This window comes from Macrobrachium rosenbergii, chromosome 52 (assembly GCF_040412425.1).
Source record: "Macrobrachium rosenbergii isolate ZJJX-2024 chromosome 52, ASM4041242v1, whole genome shotgun sequence".
Classification (NCBI taxonomy): Eukaryota; Metazoa; Arthropoda; class Malacostraca; order Decapoda; family Palaemonidae; genus Macrobrachium; species Macrobrachium rosenbergii.
Genome location: NC_089792.1, coordinates 11,170,715 through 11,193,214, shown reverse-complemented (window position 1 = coordinate 11,193,214; position 22,500 = coordinate 11,170,715). Strand labels below are relative to the sequence as shown.

At 38.1% G+C, this 22,500-nt stretch overlaps 1 long non-coding RNA gene across 3 annotated transcripts in view; it reads left to right on the top strand.

The window, feature by feature from the left end:
* Positions 1–22,500, top strand: part of LOC136833682 (uncharacterized) — a 185,488-nt gene that overhangs the window by 7,656 nt on the left and 155,332 nt on the right. For all 3 annotated transcript variants that reach the window (XR_010851564.1, XR_010851563.1, XR_010851562.1), the window contains exon 2: positions 82–143. This is a non-coding gene — a long non-coding RNA (uncharacterized lncRNA). The remainder of the gene's footprint in view (positions 1–81; positions 144–22,500) is intronic.

The window sequence follows — 22,500 nt, the reverse complement described above, 5'->3', positions numbered from 1 at the left end:
GTTATGTAATACGTTGTAATACGTGTATTTGCATCTATTCTAGTTTTTATAAAATCTAATATATTTTCTAACTTCATCCAGGTGACTCCAGAACATACAGAGAATGAGTTTACTTAAGGTCCTGGACTTGCCTGTGCGAACAGGTAAGTTTTGACCGAGTTTTAGTCCAAGACAGTGACTGAGCATTCCTAGATTTATATGTGTATATTGGAAGACAGTAACAGAGCATTCCTAGAATTATTTGCGTCCATTAGAAGACAGTAACTGAGCATTCCTAGATTTATATGTTTATTAGAAGACAGTAACTGAGAATTCCTAGATTTATTTATGTATATTAGAAGTCAGTAACTGAGCATTCCTAGATGCATGTGTATTGGAAGACACTAACTGAGCATTCCTGGATTTGTGTGTTTATATCAGAAGTCAGTAACTGAGCATTCCTAGATGTTTGTGTATTGGAAGACACTAACTGAGCATTCCTGGATTTATGTGTGTATATTAGAAGTCAGTAACTGAGTATTCCTAGATGTTTGTGTGTATTAGAAGACACTGACTGAGCATTCCTAGATATATTTGTGTGTATTAGAAGATAAACTGAGCATTCCTAGATTTATTCTTGTAAAATAGAATACAGTAACTGAGTATTCCTAGTTTTATTTGTTTATATTATAAGACAGTAACTGAGCATTCCTAGATTTATGTGTGTATATATATATATAACTATATTATAGATTTATAAATAGAATATATATATATTATATATATATTTGCTTGTTTATATATATATGTGCATTCCTGTATGTATACTGGAAGGCCGGCTAAAATACAGCGTTATTAAATGGAAGCTGAGTATGGTTAGGTATATAAGATACAGGACGGCAGCTGCTGTCAAGACAAGCTGTTCAACAGAACAGCTTTTCCAGGCTAAGCTTGGATGAAGGGTGTATTCCTGGAAATTCACTATCTGTCGGTGTTTGATGCCTCTCATAAAAATTTATTAAAAGGCAATATATGATAAGGATTCCACGCTTCCTTCAGCGTATTGAGAAAGAGAATTCCTGAGGTTCAGGATCACTTCACTTGCTCCTTTGGAATTCGACTGCAGGCATCACTTAGGGTTCTTTGCTCCCTTCGGCCCTTAGCTGCAGTCCCTTTCATTCCTTTTACTGTGCTTCCGTTCATATTCTGTTTCTTCCATCTTACTTTCCACACACTCCTAACAGTGGTTTCATGGTGCAGCTGCCAGGTTTGCCTCCTGTTACACCTTTCAAACCTTCTTTTACGGTCAGTTTCCTTTCAGCACTGAATGACCTCATAGGTCCCAGCGCTTGGCCTTTGGCCTAAATTTTATATTCTGTTCTATTCTATAGCTCCTTCATGCTGACAGTGAAATATGATTCATAATGAATCGATTTTTTGATTCATGAAAATAACCAAAAATAATTATACTTTCAAATATGCAGTAATACTTTGTTTTAATGTTATAACAGTCAGATTGACCATTAAATTTTGTAGGATCGGAACTGAGAATGGAATTAAGACGTGCACCGTGTCCTTGGGACTGCTAACAGAATCAGTGTCCTTGGGATACGAAGCCGGTTATGTGTGACAGGAAGTAATGCTTTTAATGTATTGCAATCTTTTCTTTTTTCTCATATATATATATATATATATATATATATATATATATATATATATATATATATATATATATCCACAAACACAAATATATAATTTACATACATATACATACATACATACATATCAGGTCAATGTATATGTTACTCTAATGGTTATCGGTCTAGATCCAAAAAAGAGGTTATCATTTAAGCATATAAATATATATTCGTATATACACATGAACACTTACACATATATATATCCATATATATACACAAATACATATAACTATCTATATATATGTATGTATATATAAATACATACACGTAAATCACGACCAAATAGTTTAAACGCACGTTAAGAAGCTTTCGATTTTGCCAGGATAATTCCATGATTGTCGGATATGAAATACAGTATCCAGGAATGAAAAGAACATGAAGGTAGCATTATATTAAAAATAAGATGTAGATCACGGCGGTGAATATCTTTTTTATTTTGTCTGGAGGGATCAACTTTTGAGAAAAGGAATCATGAAAAATTGAATTTTAAGAAAAAAACCTCCCACGGGTAAATTGGAAATTAAAGAACAAAGGTCACGGTGTTTTTGTCAAAAGTGTAGGTTAATTGAAGCCACGTCAGTGACAGTCATGATTGAATTATTCAGGCTTACTTTGCGTGTTCTTATAATTCAGTCTGGGGGAAGTACGTGAACTTCTAAATACAACTCTCTCTCTCTCTCTCTCTCTCTCTCTCTCTCTCTCTCTCTCTCTCTCTCTCTCTCTCTCTCTCTCACACACACACACACAAATAAAACACACACTGAAGATCCTGTTGAAAAGAAGCGGGCTAGTCTCTCTCTCTCTCTCTCTCTCTCTCTCTCTCTCTCTCTCTCTCTCTCTCTCTCTCTCTCTCTCACATGCACACACACACACTGCAAATCCTACTGAAAAAAAGCACAAACTAGTCTCTCTCACTCACCACACAAAGAAGCAAATGCATAGCCCACTGAAAAAGCACGGATTAATCTCTCTCTGAGACCCTCTCGATCACACAGGCAATTGGGTTTCACACTTGCACACACACTCTAAATAACACATAATAACAGACACACACAATCACAACGACGCTTGAGGGTCCACTGAAAAACACGGACACACACACACACACACACACACACACACACACACACACTCAAAGGCAACGTGAAGATCTTCTCTCAAAGTATGGGGCCCACCACCACCACCACCTTTTCTCTGAATGATCGCTCACAAAGAGAGCCCAGTGAAATTACTGAAAATGCTGATGACTCTGGTGATGGTTCTTCGTCTTCACACACACACACAAACACACACACACACACACACGGCACATATACGACTGAGAAGGAGATCACAGAGGCAATTGGAGAGCTTGAGACAGAGTGAGCCCTTTTTTCAGTAACGGAGATGACAGTTGCTTCTGTGAGAGACACAGAGAGAGCACACACACACTAGTCGTTTGTTCTTGTTTCAGTAGCGTCACCGGTCACCTTTATGTGAATGTGTGTGTGTGCCCAGTGAAAGGAGAGAAAATGCTGAGAGAGAGTGGTGATGGTCTACTTGTTTTCAGTAGCGTCTTGGTCACTTTTAACACACACACACACAGAGAGAGAGAGAGAGAGAGAGAGAGAGAGAGAGAGAGAGTAGTCTTCTACTTGTTTCAGTAGGAGTCTTCAGTCTTTGCTTTTATGTGTGTGGATGTCTGTGTGTGTGTGCATTTGTGTGTGAGAGAGAGAGAGAGAGAGAGAGAGAGAGTGAGACTAGTCTTTACATGTTTCAGTAGCGTCTTCAGTTGCCTTTGTGTGTGACAGAGAGAGAGAGAGAGTGAGAGAGAATAGTCCGTGCTTGCTTCAGTAGGGTCTTCGGTTACTTCTTTGTGTGCGTGAGAGAGAGAGAGAGAGAGGAGAGAAAATTGATTTTGATTAACCATTTATCCTGTATTTTGCAAAGTACGTGAAATTTGTAATTCCTTAGTAATCTGTTGTACGTTTGACAGATCAGAACTTGAGCCAGTCACGTAGAGCAAGAACCTAGATGAGAACCTAGATGGCTGTGTCTAGAGGATTGTCTCTCGTTGATTGTCTCTAGACTTTATTCCTGTGTCATTTAGTAATCGGAGTACGTTTTAAAGATGTTTAGTGTAGCATTTGAGGCCTGTCATTTAGGATAGGCGTTGGCTAGTGGGGGATGCTGACGATTAACATGCGTGATAGAGGGTTACAGTTTCATAGACTAGGGATTATAATAGTCTGGGAAATAATTTGATTATATATATATATATATATATATTTATATATATATATATATATATATATATATGTATATATATATATCATAAATATATTTATATATATATATATATATATATATATATATATATATATATATATATATATATATATATATATATATATATATATATATAGTTTTTGCTAAGCCTGTAACTTGCACTTAGTGGAAAAGTTTTCTGTACTGTAGTTGGGCGTTCTCTTGCACTAAATTTACATGACATTGAGCTGTAACCCTATTTGAAAGCACTGTAGCCTCTTTTGCCATACTTTCTCGAGTTGCTGTAGGTTCAGTCTTGAATACTGTGGTAGCTTGTTTCGTCTGCTTGGTATCATTTTTGATAGTTTTTAAAAGGGCATCGGTACTAAGCTAGACATTACATTGTTGAATAGGCTATCTTAATAAAACGCTCTGTGTACTCGTATACTTTTTCATGCGTGTAACAGCGATAGTCTATGGGTAATTAACTCCACATTTAAGTTCCTCGTCGGACGGGTCGGTATAGTTCTCGGCTAGCACTCTGCTGGGCCGGCGTTCGAGTCTCCGGCCGGCCAATGAAGAATTAGAGGAATTTATTTCTGGTGATAGAAATTCATTTCTCGCTATAATGTGGTTCGGATTCCACAATAAGCTGTAGGTCCCGTTGCTAGGTAACCAATTGGTTCTTAGCCACGTAAAATAAGTCTAATCCTTCGGGCCAGCCCTCTCTAGGAGAGCTGTTAATCAGCTCCTCAGTGGTCTGGTTAAACTAAGGTATACTTTAACTCCACATTTAGATTTGCTGTCCTCCAGCCCGAGCCTGTTTATTCCACCAGTGGCCCCAGTGAAAATATGCAGATTGAAAGACCACCTGATGTGGTCCGGATCCTTTGACAATGCTACTTTCTACAACGCTTCGAACTTAACAAATTTAATTCACTGTATTGTATATATATATATATATATATATATATATATATATATATATATATATATATGTATATATATATATATATATATATATATATATATATATATATATATATATATATATATATATATATATATATCTGTGTGTGTGTGTATGTCTGTTCTAAGATAACAAAAAGTCCAAAAGGGAAATAATCGCTCTTGAGCGTTCAAATCTATACGACTCGCTTTTTGAACGAAGTTTCAGAGACTCCCGAAAACCACCATTAATGATTTTTATTTTATATGCATTAAAAGTATTATGTTATAGATTTATTACATTATTTGCTCCCTAATACATTATTGAACGCTTTTATTTTGACGTTATCATATACTGCTATATTAATTCTTGGTTTCTAAATAGGGCCTGTATACGTAACTAGTAATGTAAACGTATGCATAGACTAAATAGCTAATGTTTTTAAGTGCGTGGCAGAGAGAGAGAGAGAGAGAGAGAGAGAGACGGGAGAAGGGTGTTAAACCAGCCGATATATTCGAAGGGTATTATGACCAAACCACAAATTCAGGATTGAGGCAGTGAGCTGTGCGAAATTGAATGGAGCAAATTTTGAGTGAGAGGGATTTTCGTGGTGAAATTGGACTGAGTATATTTGACATAAAACCTGATATATATATATATATATATATATATATATATATATATATATATATATATATATATATATATATATATATATATATATATATATAATTTATGTATGGATGTATGTATTATATACATATTACAAACAAAAAAAACACACATATATGTATGTTTTTTGCACATGTTTGTGTGTGTGGATGTTTATGAATGTCTATGTTTGGGAGAGAAGAGAAAGGTTCAAGACGATACTTGGCCATGAGGTGTTGGGTGTTCATTTATTTATTTTATTTATTCAGTAGAGGAAACCTATTCATCTGGAACAAGCCCACGGGGCCGTTGACTTGAAATTCAAGCTTCCAAAGAATATGTTGGTCTCAACCTCCCACCAAAGACCCCACACGGCGACAGTAATCGATCATGATACAGAGCCAGTGGTATTTCATCGCCCTGGGAGGGTGTGAACTCATGACATTTGACTGACATACCAAGACACTACCCACTATACCAGCGACCATTGTTAAAGGACTTTGTTTTATAGGGCTCCTGTAAGAGATAATCGGCAACTTTTTCATTTGTCACTCGTCGGGGGGCGGGGTTAGTGCCGTCAGTGTCACCCACATGGTGCACTGTAGGCATTAGTTAAGGTTCTTTGCAGCGTCCTTTCGTCCCTTAGCTGCAACCCCTTTCATTCCTTTTACTGCACCTCCGTTCCTATTCCTTTCTTCCATCATACTTTCCACCCCTCTCCTAATAATTCTTTAATAATGCAACTGCGAGATTTTCTTCCTGTTACACCTTTAAAATCTTTTGCTCTTCAATTTCCGTTTCAGCGCTGAATGACTCATAGGTCTCAGTGCTTGGCCACTGGCTAAATTCTATACTCAGACCCATTTTCCATTCGCTGAACTTAAATCTTGAACTGTTTATCAGGAGAAGACGTGACGTTAACATTTTTTTTCCACATGAATGTATTCTCGTACCAGATGGGTTCGTTAGTCAATCATTCATCTGACAGATTTCGTACTGTCGTGCGGCTATTGATTCCTATTGAAAAACTCTTGATTTCATCGTCGTTTTGTGTGTTTTGCATTTATTATTGAACGTTATTTCTCTCCGTCTGGCCGATTGATTAGAGGAAGGACCCACTCTTCCTTTCGCGGTTTTCGATATCCTGATGTCTTGATCACTGCTAAAAAAATTATTACTTAATATCTTTTGATGGTTGACAAGAATTTGTCTTTGCAGCTGGTTTCTTTGTTGCTGTTAAAATGGCTTGTCACATCAGTTATGATACCTAAGGAAACGATTTGTTCCCTTTTAAACTTGTTAAAGAAAATGCTTTCATTCATTTACTTTAGTGTGAATGCAGTAATGTTGTACTGATGGTGTGGATTTTTTGTTTAAGGCGTACTGCATCTTATTGATTTCGTTGATTGACGGGAGACTGCCGAGGGGTGGAATAATATTTTTGTGTATATATGTATGTATATATATATATATATATATATATATATATATATATATATATATATATATATATATAATATATATTATATATATATATTATACTTGCCTGTAGATAAGGACAGCTGGTCTCTGAAATAGCATTTACTTTCTACATTTTGGTGTTTTATGGGCTCCTTATATTTGATTATATATATATATATATATATATATATATATATATATATATATATATATATATATATATATATATATATATATATGTGTGTGTGTGTGTGTGTGTGTGTGTGTGTGTGTGTACAGTTTACGTGTATATGTGTGTATACATATATATATATATATATAAATATATATATATATATATATATATATATATATATATATATACATATATATTTATATATATATATATATATATATATATATATTTATTTATATATATATATATATATATATATATATATATATATATATAAATTAACATAGTTTTCCCCTCTGGAGAGGATAGCGTTAGAAGGCAAAGCCGTCTGGTTTTCCCAGGAAATTGTTTCCCTTTATAGATATGAGGTTTGTAGCACCACGCCCTTTTTCTTTATTCGAGTAGACACTGATACCAATTTACTGCTGGGTTTGTAGCGGTAATCTGTCAGGAATTCAGCCCCTGGAATTAAGGCAATGTCAGTCAAACTGTTGGCTTTTGGTATTAATTTATCTTTATGTGACCAAGAGAGAAATTAACTAGGAGCTTCAGTGACCTAAATGCACATTATTTTTTATTATTTTTTTTTTTTTTCAGATTGTTTGGGTTGAAAAATGTCGTCACCTTCATGTTGTCAAAATGAAGTCATACATTTTCAACCTTCTGCTTTCTCACAAAACTATAATTTTTGAATGTGAAGTCTTTCAGTCCACCATTAGGGTTCTCTCACATTAAGGTTATAATGACATTAATAACGCCTTTATCACGTAACGATTAATTCTAATTTTTTTCTTCGTTCTTAGCGCACAATACGTAATAAAAAGATATCTGCCAAGTATCATCACATGCTGTCATGCATCAAGGATAAAAGCTTTGGTTACTTTTGCTTATCTTTTCATTTGCAGTGACAGCACTTTTGCTTATCTTTTCACTTGCGGTGACAGCACTTTTGCTTATCTTTTCACTTGCAGTGACAGCACTTTTGCTTATCTTTTCACTTGCAGTGACAGCACTTTTGCTTATCTTTTCACTTGCGGTGACAGCTTTTGCTATCTTTTCACTTGCAGTGACAGCACTTTTTATCTTTTTCACTTGCAGTGACAGCACTTTTTGCTTATCTTTTCACTTGCGGTGACAGCACTTTTGCTTATCTTTTCACTTGCAGTGACAGCACTTTTTTTATCTTTTCACTTGCAGTGACAGCACTTTTGCTTATCTTTTCACTTGCAGTGACAGCACTTTTGCTTATCTTTTCACTTGCAGTGACAGCACTTTTGCTTATCTTTTCACTTGCAGTGACAGCACTTTTGCTTATCTTTTCACTTGCAGTGACAGCACTTTTGCTTATCTTTTCACTTGCAGTGACAGCACTTTTGCTTATCTTTTCACTTGCAGTGACAGCACTTTTGCTTTCATGATTATATGATAATAATACCGTGAAATTCATGACCTAGGGAAACGAAGAAGAAAACATTATAGACAAAGGAGTAGACGAAGGAAGGACACAAAATATACCCCGTAAGGGGAGGGGGGTTAGTTCCGTCCATGTCCTTCACATGGTGCACTGTGGGCATTATTGAAGGTTGTTTCTGCTACCGTTGGTGTTCGTCGAGGTTCGCCTACATCATGTATTTTATTTGCTCTGGAGTGTTAACGGAGGGGGCCATGGTCAAAATATTTTCTTTAATATAATGTACGACTGCTCGTATTGCTATTACTGAAGAGCTGCACGCACTGTATAACTCTCAGTGCTTGAAGCGATTGTAATTTGGAACAAATGACACTTAATGTAATTTCGATTATACAAAGGTCTGTGTTCAGTAGATTTATCTATCTGTCAATCTGTCTTTCTGTCTATTTGCAGCGTCCCTTCGGCTCCTAGCAACACCCACTTCTTAGCCTTTTACTTCGCCTCCTTCCCCACTTCCTTTCTCCCATCTTGTTGCCCAGCCATCCGACTCCCAGTTTTCAGTGCCTTAAGCGCTGAATGGCTGCTTGGCTTTTTAGCAAATTTCCAGAAATCAAAAATCACCTGGATTTAAGCTGAAAAAGGTCTGCTAGGAGAAGCCGTCACTTAACCCTTATCGAGGAATCACACATCACTTCGCAAAGTCAGGGCTTAATGTTCTACTTTGTGAATTACCAAATAGGGGTTCGTTGCATCTCTTGTCACTAACAGTCAAGTTCTTTGTATCGTCTTGATCACATGACCCGGGGGCGGGAGAGGGGTGGTGCCATCAGTGCACCTCATGCGGCGCACTGTAGGCATTACTTAAGGTTCTTTGCAGCGTGCCTTCGGCCCTCAGCTGCAACCCCTTTCGTTCTCTTTGCTGTAGCCTACCTCTTTACATATTCTCTCTTCCATCTTACTTTCCACCTTCTCCGAACAATTGATTCACAGTGCAACAGTGAATTTTTCCTCCTGTTGCACATTTCAAATCTTTTACTGTCAAACTCGATTGCAGCGCTGAATGACCTCATAGGTCCCAGTGCTTGGATTTTGGCCTGAATTCTATATTCAGTTCAGTTCAATTCAGTCATGATCACACGATTATGCCGTAAAGATTTCTAACCCAACCTTTTAACAGGTCAGCGAATTTCTGCGAAGAGTCTCACAACCTTCTCCAAATTATGGTTCTCTCATATTCGAGGATTAAAAGATTGATAACTTTTTTTTTTACCCTTTGACCAGACTGGTAATGAAAAGCCTAGAATATGCCGTAATTTGACGAGCTAGTTCGCCCAATCTTAATATGCTTTTAATTTGAATTTTTCCAATTTCGCCTAATTTCAATATGCTGCTAATTTGGATTTTTCCAAATTTCTTAATATGCTGCTAATTTGAATTTTTACAAATTCGCCTAATTTCAATATGCTGTTAAAATTTTAATTTTTCCAAATTTCTAAATACACCGCTAATTTGCATTTCTCCAAATTCGCTTAATTTCAGTATGCTGTTAATTTGAATCTTTCCAAACTTCCGCTGCACTAAAGTTCGAGTTTGTGGTTCATCGAGAACACGAGTAATTAGAACAACCTAACTTCTAAACGCCCTCGAATTTCTTTTTGCATGTGTATTGGTGTGGTAAAGTTTTTTGGTTATGACGTCAAAGTGCCTCCTCATGTCTTCAGGGTCAAGAGAAATATCCAGGTGTCTTATTAAGTTGGTCTCCTCTCGTGGGCGTGTCAATCCATATATACAAACATACATACTTAGCTATATATATATATATATATATATATATATATATATATATATATAAAGCATTTCAATATATAATATACATATGTATATATATATATATATTATATATATATATCTGTATTTATAATGGAAATGCTTAATATGAGGCTATCATCTTGCAAATTTGAGTTTCCTTAATTCCTCTGTTTATCTTAGATTCTTTTGCTTTCTTCACCCTCACTCTCCTTATCAAGAATTACAACGATGATGATAATGACAGCGAAGAAAACGTGATAAAAGCCTTTATAGGCTTTAAACATCGGACCACCTGCACGCGAAGTATCTCCTATCGATTGATTCACGAAAGTGGCGGTTACCGCTGTCAGTTGCAATGGGGATTGACGATACATGTTTCATCAAGCTCTTGGGTGTGTAGGATTGCAATATGCAATGCAGTGCAGTGTCGGTGGTTTAAATGGTTGATATTTAAAGCCTGGGTTATTTTAACTTTAGTTTTTTTATTTTTATGCTCGTCGTGTTTGTAGTTTATGTGGTGATTATTTAGAGCACCAGTTATTTTGAATGGTTTTTTTTTTTCAGCTGTTGTAAAAGTCTTCGAAGTGCTTTCTTGTGTGTTTGCCTCAGGTGGTGCACTGTAGGCATTGCATAAGGTTCTTTGCAGCGATCCCTCGGCCTCTAGCTGCAACCCCTTTTATTCCTTTTACTGTACCTCCGTTCATATTACCTTCCTTCTATCTAACTTTCCACCCTCTCCAAAAATTGTTTCATAGTACGACTGCTAGGTTTTCCGTTACTTTCAATTTTCCTTTCAGCGCTGAATGACCTTATAGGTCCCACCGCTTGGCATTTGGCCTAAATTTTGTATTCCAGTTCGAATTTATCATGCGTTATTGAATATTCGGTAGAAAGCTAAAGGTGTCACGTATAATAATTATGGGGCTGGTTTTTCCTTCAAAAGTAGAATTGCAGATTTTGCAAAGTTTATCAGATAACCAAGAACGTCGTTGACCCATCAGAATGTAATTATGAATGAAGTAGGCTCCCATAATTCACGATTGTCCTAAATGTCGGTTGACATAACTTTGCCGTTTTTGGCAGACTGGAAGTATCGATAGTTTTGTGTATATGAAAATTGTGGCTCCGCTGGGAATTAGTGCCTCCAGGGTACATCACGCGGTGCACTGTAGGCGTTTACTGAAGGGTATTTCGAATGGTTCTTCGGCCCCTAGCTGCTCACACTATTTAGCATTTCACTGTAAATGATTTCTCCCATTGTTTCTTCAGTCTTTCTGTCCAGCCTCTTAACTGTTACCTCTCCCAGTTCCACCTCTAGATTCTTTCACCGCGTCTCATGTATTTTTGGGATTTCTTTATCTTGTTATATAAATATTTATCATGTTATATAACTATTTCAGCTGCCGCTTTTCACTGTATTCAGCGCGGAGTGGCTGAAAGCGTCCCAGTGCTTGCCTTTATAGCCTGCACTTCATAAATCAATCGATCAGTCGCCGAAATTATGGCTCTCGATAAGAGATGGTCAGAGTTAGCCATACTTTGCTGTTATTTAAAAGAGAGAGAGAGAGAGAGAGTTTTGCGTTGATGACCAGAGTCAGCCATACCTTGGTGTTATTTAAAAGAGAGAGAGAGATGAATTTTGCTTAGATGACCAGAGTTAGCCATACTTTGCTGTTATTTTTAAGGGAGAGGGAGAGAGAGAGAGAGGTGAGTTTTGCTTAGATGACCAGAGTTAGCCATACTTTGCTGTTATTTTTAAGAGAGAGAGAGAGAGAGTTTTGCTTAGATGAGAGAGAGAGTTTTGCTTAGATGACCAGAGTTAGCCATACTTTGCTGTTATTTAAAAAAGAGAGAGAGGGATGAGTTTTGCTTAGATGACCAGAGTTAGCCATACTTTGCTGTTATTTTTAAGAGAGAGAGAGAGAGAGAGATGAGTTTTGCTTAGATGACCACAGTCAGCCATACCTTGCTGTTATTTAAGAGAGAGAGAGAGAGATGAGTTTGTTTGTGTAGAGAAGATTAAGCAAATGAAGCTACAACAGACTTATGACGTAACGACGTGAAAGTGAGCATAAAATTCCCCTCAGTGAGTTTCAGTTCTCTTCACCTAAAAGTGTCCAAATGATTTGACAGAGCGATGTCCAATTGTCAATGAGTGAGACGTGATAAATTGTGACATTTGGTTCTCACTTTTTAATGATATTAAAAAACGTAGACGTAAGTACAAGTACTTCAGGTAAATAAAAACGAGTGTTCATGTCATTTCATACGAATCTTTTTAAATAAGTAAACTGGGCAGTCATTGTGGGATGTTTTGATGTACATGTATACACACATCCCTGTCAAACTGAATCACGACAATATGGAACGTGATGAATATATAAATAAAGGCAATAGTTGAATATCCAGCTCCTACCAATTTGAAAGCATTGAGAAGATTCCTAGGAATGGGCTAGGCCTTTCGACTTACTGTGCTTTACTTAGCAGACTGATAGAAATATAAGAATAAGTGTAGAAAGAAGGCTCGTATAAATGACAGATGGGGATTATAAAGGAAAATATGTACCTGGGATTCCACCTGTTTGAATGTGACATTTATTGTTTACGTTTGTATGTTTATGGGCGCAGATATATAATACCCTTACTCAGTTGGGTGCAGCACGTGTATTTTCTCATTCCGTCCTCTACCAGATCGTCATGCCACAAGTTTTAATGAAGTAATCGGAGAAAGGACCCAGTCAGTAAATTTTAGACCCGCCATGATCATTACTGGAAAAACCATTGTTTTTTCTTAGCTCTTAATTTCTGGTAACATGACAATAAATCATTTTCTTACTTTTTAATTTTTTACTTTTTAAGCGTGTCGTAATTTACGATTGTCGTAACTTAAGAACTCATATTACACAGGAACTTCCTAACCTTCAGTGGGACCTGTCACCACCAAGGGCGAAAACTGGAATGATTTGAATATATTACTGACATATTACTTTTACACTGGACTATTCAGTCCTCAGACAGTGCATGTTAACTCCTTAAGTTGATATTTATTTAGCGGAATGTCAAGTGCTTTCGTGAAGGTTTTGGTAACACTCTCCCCACACCCCACCCAACCCACCCCACCCACCACCCCAAACTCCCTCGGCCCAATGTCTTATTGATTTTGTAAGTAATGTCGCTGCAACCTTGTCTTCAGGTCAAAACCACACACCCCGTTGATGTACGTTTGATAACCGCAGTTGTTTATGCTCTGTGGCAAGACTTAACCACTTAATTCTGAAAAAAAAAATTATTTAAAATAATCCAGATGTTTTTCCGGTAGAATAAAAACCAGTGGATCTTTCCTAGATAGTGACCCCCCAACAAAATTCGGGGGTCGTTGTCTAGGACTAATATTTCATGGGGGTCATTATCTTTATGATATTTACAGCCTTTTGTTTATGTTTTTACGGTAATCCCCAACGGGCTTATAATAAACACGCCGCAAAGGTGGATACAAGCGGGTTTTATCAAAACCCTTGGAGGTCACTCCCTAGGAAAGATCCAAACCAGTTGTTCGTAATTTAAGAAGAAGAAAAAAAGGTATTACCTCCCTCCAGGCCCGACAGCTTATCGATTGTAGAATTAATAAATCCACCTTTGCTCCTCAATGACTAAGTCGTGAGTCATTTGTTTCGGCTCAAGATTTTGAGGATGGTAATATCTAGGTGCGTTGGCAAGTATGGGTAAGTTTGGGGATGATAGAAAATCGAATTTCACGGTCCGTTTTTAAGTGCAAATTCTTCCATTAATCCTGATAGCATTGCCAGTTTTTGGGGAGGTGGTAGCCTGTGAAATTTTATCAATAGCGACATGATGTTAATTAATAGTGTTAATTCGTCCCAAACTGTTATTTAAGACCAGTAACATTGCCAGATTTCTGGAGTGTACCCTGTGAAATTTTAACAATACCGACATGTTGTTAATGGATAGTGTTAATTTGTCCCAAACTGTTATTTAAGACCAGTGCTGATGTGACCTTAACATTTCCAATAAGTAATTATAGTTCTGATTTCATGAGTGGCTCTCACGGAGGCAGTTGTAAAATACCATCATGAGAATTGGTAGAATTAAATGCAAACAAATGTCAACACTCCCGTAAAAAACCTAATGTAATTTCATTTTTTGTCGGATAATTTGGACCAGAAAATGCTTCGAAATATCGTTCCAGTCAGTTTTCCAGAGATGCATTTAAATTGCAAATTAGTTCCTTTTTTTAAGAACTGAAAGAAGTAGGAGGATATTATAAATAAAAATTGGGCTGCAGTCAAGTATTTTTCCTGAACGCGAATTTGGACACAATGTTGATGTTGTGTCGTGTCATGAGACTTCGTTACGCCATCGAAGGAATCAGCCGTCTAAAGTTAGCTGACGTAGTGTAACAACTCGGTTATCTTCATTACTGCATAATTGCATTTACACCTCCTTTAACAAGGATGACTCCATCCTAATTTCGCTTTGCAGCGGGAAAGTTTGTGAAATTAAACACGTGAACGCCAGCTCTTAAAATCGTCGCCCGAAACATTAAATGAAGTTAGCATTTTATAATATGGAAGGAACCAGCTGCGAAAGTGGTGAGTTCAGAGAAAAAAAAAATAAATAAAAAATAACAATAATAATAATAAAATGAAAAATAAATAACTTAATACATTACAAGTGAAAGATTAGTGTATGTTGTGTGGCAAGATTATGGGTAAATTATATGGACCTTCCCAGAAATCCATTATGCCGCTGTTGACCTAACCAGCGAGTTATGTACTTAGTTATTAGTCGAATATTGCGAGCCACAGCTGGGTTTGAGAGAGAGTGGACGTAAATGCTAATTTATGTAAGATTTGCCTCACAACACAACGAGAGGGTTTCTCCAAAGTATTCCTCACCGTAATAGGGGTTAAATCATTGATAAGATACCCCTAAGATTGTCTTCATCAGATCCTGGAACGAGAAAGACACGATTTGGATATGTTTACATAATGCCCAAATGGGCTCTTTAGTAGTGAATTGTGTATCTGGTTGTTACCCAGCTAATGTTGATTGCAGCTACGGAGAGAAAAAATAAATAACCATTCTGTCCCAAAATAAGACACCATGTAATAATTGCAGAAAATCAAGGACTTGAACGAGGTAGCCCTCACCATCCCTGGATGAAACCGTTTGTCATGTACTCTCTCTCTCTCTCTCTCTCTCTCTCTCTCTCTCTCTCTCTCTCTCTCTCACACACACAGACACACACCGGTGTTCGAACGATGAATATGCAGATTGGTTGTTCTAGGATTAGATTTGAGATTCTCCGAAATTTATTTTTCAGAAAAGAATTGTTTTATTTAACGTGAACATAAAGACACTACAATTATAAAGAAGAAGAAGAAGAAGAAAAAATAATAATGCGAGGCCGGCCTTGGAAGAGCTTGAGAGAACGAGATGTCGAGAGTGAATGAATGAGCGATTGAATGAGTGAATGAATGCGCTGCCGGTCCGCCTTTTGGACGTTGCCATGGTTGCTTTTGATACGCCTCGATAAATTTGGCTTGCTATTTCGCCATAATTAAATGGCATAAAAATTCCCCGTCGTTTCTGTGCCTTTGAGAGAGAGAGAGAGAGAGCAGTTAATATTGTTATATCCATGTTTTCTCCGTGAAGCGAATTCGTATGGTTAAAAAATGTGATTTAATGCAGTGATACCTAAAAAGCATTTATCATTTATCTCTGTGATCCTTTCATCATATAGATTGCTGGGAATTTCTTCTTCTTCTTCTTACGTTTCGTCCTTCATGATCCTGTTTGGGCGAATGAAAACTACCAAAACAAAGCCGCTGGATCCAACAGGGTGGCGGCGCCGAGAGTAGTGGCCGGGGGGGTTGGGGGAGGAAGTCTTGATGTCGGGGAGCATGGGGACTGGGTGGATACAATCTGGGGTTGTGGTATATGGGGGTGGGTGGGTAGCGTAGCCGGGGAGAGGGATGGAAGTGGGTGGATGGGGAGGGGGTTCTGCCAGGGAAAGAGAAGAACCTGGATGATGTAGCGGCGGGAGGGGGAGTAAGTTGGAGGGGAGGAGGAGGAGGCACATATCGATTCTGCTCTTGTGCAGTATTGGCCGGCCGAGAGACGCCAGGCAAGCACTTGTCATCCAGTCCCCATCCCAGTCTCTCTCCTCTCTCTCTCTCTCTCTCTCTCTCTCTCTCTCTCTCTCTCTCTGATAAATAACTGTGAAACTTATCAGAGATGGGAATTTCAGCCCTCTCAGTCCCTCCCCTCCCACCCCTCCTCTCCTACTCCTCACTACCCCCAACTCCTTAGCTCTCGCCTTTATTCAGTGCTCAGCCTCTTCCAATTTTTCGTCTACTTGGCTAAAGAGGCAGTTGCCGGGCGGTGGGGAAATAGGTGGCTGAACGCCGGTAGCGGGAGGTTTTGTTGACTGTTCCAGTGTCTATGTTAAACCCTTATTTTAATGTGAGCAAATGGACGTGAGAATTTAATTTACAGATTCTTTACTCTTGTGGCTTAGTGAGGTGACTTTTCGTTTACTTTTTCCACGGAGTGAACTGGGATACCAATTCTGTTAGTCGTCGTGTAATCTCAATGGTCGTTTCTTTAAACCCATCACCGTAAGAGGTGTCTCTATCGGTTTGTGAAACATCATCAAAAGTACCTCAAAAGTCTGCGCAGTAGCTCTGCCGGGTTTCAGTGATATTTGGCCATTTCTTCGTAGCTCCTTTATTATTACGTATTTGAGGAAAAGGTGTACTGTATTTCCTTTTATTTTTTTTTCCTTTTTCTTTTTAGCGGTGTGAGACTCCACAGCTGTGGGTGAAAATTACTTGTTGTACAGCCATAGACGCAATTTTAAACACGTCTCATTTCTTTAACTGTAATGGTTTTTACGGTACTCTATATTTCATTTATACTATATATATAATATTTATATTTATTTATTTATTTATTACACAAGTTCACACACACACAATATATATATATATATATATAAAACTTGATATACACACACACACACACACACACACACACACACACACACACACGCACACACACACTAAGGGTCATGCTGTCTTCGTTATCAAGTTTCCACTAAGCACCGGTATATTGTTTCATTTAAAACTTTTCCTCTGAGAACTGTCATTCTATTTTTTCCATCAACTTTTTCATTGCTTCCGCCTCGTCAGGTTCTGCTTCATTCCCAGTACAATCAGTCTTCATCATTTCCTCAGTCGAAATCTAAGCTCACAGTTCAGATCTATCTTGGAATCTAAAAGTAAGAATATGCCACTCTTTGTTTCTGAACTGGACAAGGTATTTTGACCCCTCAAGGGGGTTAGTGCCGTCAGTGCACTTCGTGTGGTGCACTGTAGGCATTACTTAAGGTTCTTTGCAGCGTCCCTTCGGCCCCTAGCTGCAACCCCTTTCGTTCCTTTTACTGTACCTCCTTTCATATTCTCTTTTTTCCATCTTCCTCTCCACCCTCTCCTAACAGTTGATTCATAATGCAACTGCAAGGTTTTCCTTTTACTGTCAATCTCCATTTCAGCGCTGATTGACCTTATAGGTCCCAGTGCTTGGCCTTTAGCCTAATTTCTATATTCAATTCAATTCAATTCAAGGTGTTTTGAGTTTTTTTTCTAGAGTTCTTATTTATTTCCCCGAAGAAGTCTTTATCAAGTGTTATTCAGTATTGTTATAAGCTTATTTTGCTCTTCTTGACCTTATCAGAGTGTTCTATCTTGTTGTTATAGAATATAGTTGGAACTAATATTTACACAGACTCTCCTAACAACTCGATTTCTCCCCCAGCCTCTTGTACATTCAAATCTTCTCGTCCCTGCCTTTGCTCACCCTTCTTTAAAGTTCATTTTCACGTGCGTCTCTTATCATTCGTTTGACCGTATTCATTATTCTCCACATCCAGACTTCACAAGTCTTTTAGTGCCTAATTCCCCCTGCAAGTCTTCCAGCCGTATGAGATGTCTTCACGTTTTAGTTCCTTCATCAACTACTTTCAAGGTTTCTCCTGCCTGGTGGAGTTTACTCTCTCGTCTCACAGTTTCGTCTGTCACAGAAACTCGATTATCTTTCTGTCTTCCCCCTCTGCTTCTCTCTCTCTTGGCAGTTTCTACCATCTTCATCCATTTTAGCCTGTCGGGGGATTTCTCTGTAGTTGAATATGTGTTTGTGTATTTATGTGCATTCATTGCCATTAGAGAAAACCTGTCAAGCTTTATTGTATCAATTCAAAGGGACTGAGACACACAAAAGCTCAAGAAAATCGAGGATCTGTCTGTGTTTAGGTCAGTCTAGGATTACGCTTCAGGCTTTATCACATTGAACCTAACAAAGGGGTCCAGTAACTGAAGGCCCTAAAATTATAAAGGTCGTGTCTTAAAGACGGTTTTTTTTTTTTTTTTTTTTTAAATGTGCTCCCAATTTGGGGTGTGCCCCAGTCTTTTCCCCCACCATTCGACTTTTTTCAAATTATCCATCTAACCGTTCTGTCTTCCTATATGTCTGTCTGTCTGTTTGTCTATCTATCTATCTATCTATCTATATATCTGTCTGCATATACATAAAAATATATATATATATATATATATATATATATATATATATATATATATATATATATATATATATATATATATATACTTATTTATTTATTTATAAAATGAAGTTGTAAACATTATTGTAGAAACGTTTTTCGTTTGTGTTTTCCCCTAACATTTATATTATTTATTGAATCACGTATTTAACTTAACACTCTCTCTCTCTCTCTCTCTCTCTCTCTCTCTCTCTCTCTCTCTCTCTCTCTCTCTCTCTCTCTCTCTCTCTCTCACACTTTTCCAGTTATTTTTCGTCCTCTGTTCGTCGCTTGCAGCACTTATGTTCTTACATCTAACTCGAATTTATCTCACTCTACATCATTTTTGCAGCTTCCCTTCCACCCTCCCAGTTCCTTCCAAGTTGCACGGTATTTTACCCTTTGCAGTTTCAATATTTTCTCTCTCTCTCTCTCTCTCTCTCTCTCTCTCTCTCTCTCTCATTCAGCTCTTCAATCTCAGGAGGGTTTTTTTTTTCTCCGCGTTATTTTTATCGCTGCACTTTCCATCATTTTCTACTCTCATTGCCTTTTTAGTCTCTCTCTCTTTTCCTTTCGCATTAATCAGATTTTCCTCAATGGTCTCATTTCCTTTGGCCCTTAAAGACACCTGTTGATCAGTTTTTTCTTTTTTTAAGTTCAATAAAGGACCCCTTCTTTGTTGTCTTCCCTTTAACGCTCTTTGAATTTCAAGTGGTTGAATTTTTTTTTTTTCTTACCTGCGGATGTGAGGCAGGAGTTCGTTCGAAGCCTGGAAAATGGGTTATGGGATGTTCGTCATATCTTAGGTGATGTGAGCTCGTTTTCTGCTCGGAAGTTTTCTTTCGTCCCTTCTCTGATTATATTCGTATTATAATTATGTATTTCACTCTGTGTTGAGCTGTAGATTTTATTTTAATAATTTTTAACCGTAATTTTATTCCGATTTCGGAATAACCTCGGAAGTTCAGAAGGGTGCTAAAAAATAGGAACATTTCGAGGTTTGGACATCATTGTCATTGTTCAGTTTGTCGTAAATGACGGTAGTTCTGGCTTGTGACCTTTGATTAGTGCCCCCGACAAAGGTCATGAACCAGTGCATTTGAAAATAATGGGTTTCTTTGTGTCAAGGTACCCTAGGGAAGAAACGAGTTGTATCATGAGCACCCAGGGAAGAAACGAGTTGTATCCAGATCCCTTCCAGGGAAGAAACGAATTGCATCCAGTTCCCCACAAGGAAGAAACTAGTTGTATCCAGACCGCCGCCCCCCAGGGAAGAAACGAGTTTTATCCAGACTCCCCCTCCAGGGAAGAAACGAGTTGTATCCAGATCCCCCTTCCCCCAGGGAAGAAACGAGTTTTATCCAGATCCCCCCCTCCAGGGAAGAAACGAGTTGTATCCAGATCTCCCCAGGGAGGAAACGAGTTTTATCCAGATTCCCCCTCCCCCCCTCCAGGGAAGAAACGAGTTGTATCCAGATCTCTCCAGAGAAGAAACGAGTTTTATCCAGATCCCAACCCCACCCTCCAGGGAAGAAACGAGTTGTATCCAGATCTCCCCAGGGAAGAAACGAGTTGTATCAAGATTCCCTCTTGTTTTCCCCAACATGCCCTAAAAATCTTGGCCAGCCACTCGGCCACACTGTCACAGTTATACCAAGGCATCTTCTTTGTAATCCATCTCACCACTTCCCAGTGCTTTTTCTTTCTCCAGCTTCATAATATCTTCCGCCAATGAAGAATATATTCCTCAACAGTAATGTGGTTCGGATTTTCCCTAAACCAATTCTTAGCCACGTAAAATAAATCTGATCCTTCGGGCCAGCCCTAGGAGAGCCATCACCCTTCAAACTTTACGTTTCTTTCTTCAGCTCTGCCCTCTCTTCCATCATTCATCACTTTTGCGTTTTCTTCATCATCTTCATCATCATCATCATCATAATCTCCCCAAGCACCATGCAGTTCGAAGGGCCTCTGTGAAAATCTGTCAATCATGCCTCGTCCTGTGTTCTCGTTTCCGCAAATTTTTGCTTATCTCTCGCCTTCTGTCTCATTGTTCTAATTCGAGTAGGTCCCTGGGTCTTCCGACTCTTCTGGTGCCCGGTGAGGTCCCGTTGACATTACCACTCAGTATTCTTTATTCATCTCGGGATGGTGTGAAGGACATCAAGCCTTCCTTCTTTCTTCCTCCGTAGGGGGGGTTAGTGCCGTCAGTGCACCTCACGCGGTGCACTGTAGGCATTACTTAAGGTTCTTTGCAGCGTCCCTTCGACCCCTAGCTGCAACCCCTTTCATTCCTTTTACTGTACCTCCATTCATATTCTCTTTCTTCCATTTTGCTTTCCACCTTCTCCTAACACTTGATTCATAGTGCAACTGCGAGGTTTTCCTCCTGTTCCCCCTTCAAACACTCTTTCCATTTCACCATTTTTAGTCTCTAAATTTATTCATCTCCTTTCTTTTTCTGATTAATGACTACACATGGAACCTTTTAATTAGGTCCCAGCTTTGTTCTCAAACGCTTGTTGCATGCCACGATACACGTCTGTTTAGCAATACAGATTGTACTAGACTGATGTATATTATATTTCTATTCTATTGTTTTTCAGGATGATTAACTTCCATTTGCATCTTTTGTTCTGAGACATTTTTTGTGTTAATTTATTAACATTTTTCTTTAATTTCTCAAAGCTTTGTTTTCAAACGGACAAAATCCCTTCGTTGCCATGCCACGATACACGTCTGTTCAGCAATACAGATTGTACTAGATTGATGCATAATCGTATTTTCATTTGCAGTCTCAATATCTTCCTCTTACAAGAAAACTTCAAAGTGCTCACTCTAAAATTGACTCAGGAGGTGCTGGAGATAAAATTCCTTGTTGAGGTCTGTCCGTATGACCTCAACAAGGAATTTTACAAACCCCTCACCCATCCCGTCCATCTCTGCTTCTTAAACCACAGTCAGTATTTCGTCCATTTTCTCTTATATGCTTTTCCTTCTAATTTATCAAACTCCCTTTTCTTAATTACAATTGTGGCCGCCATGTCTCTTAAACTGAGACTCTATATCTTAACTTTCTCCAACTGGGCAAATATCAGATAAACTTATAACGACTTCTCTTCTTACCATTACATCCTCTTAACTTACTCTTCCATTTGCTGTATATTAACACATGATATTGCAAACTTCTTTCCCTGCGATTTTTCTCTTTACCAAATGTACTTGTGGATGTGATTCTTTTCGACCACCATTTTTCCTAGTAATCAAGCTCCTTTCCAAATACATGTCCACAAGGCTTTCTTTCCATTCTGATTTATTCGAGGAACTCCATATCTACCAACAATTGCATCTCTTTCCATTACACCTATTTTGCATTTAGATGACCAGGTCAACCACCCTTTCATATTCTCCCAGAAAACTTTCTCTTTAACGGTATTCTTTTCCATTCCTGGGCCATGTTCACCCACACTGAGTAATTCTTTTTCCTGCCTTACTGAA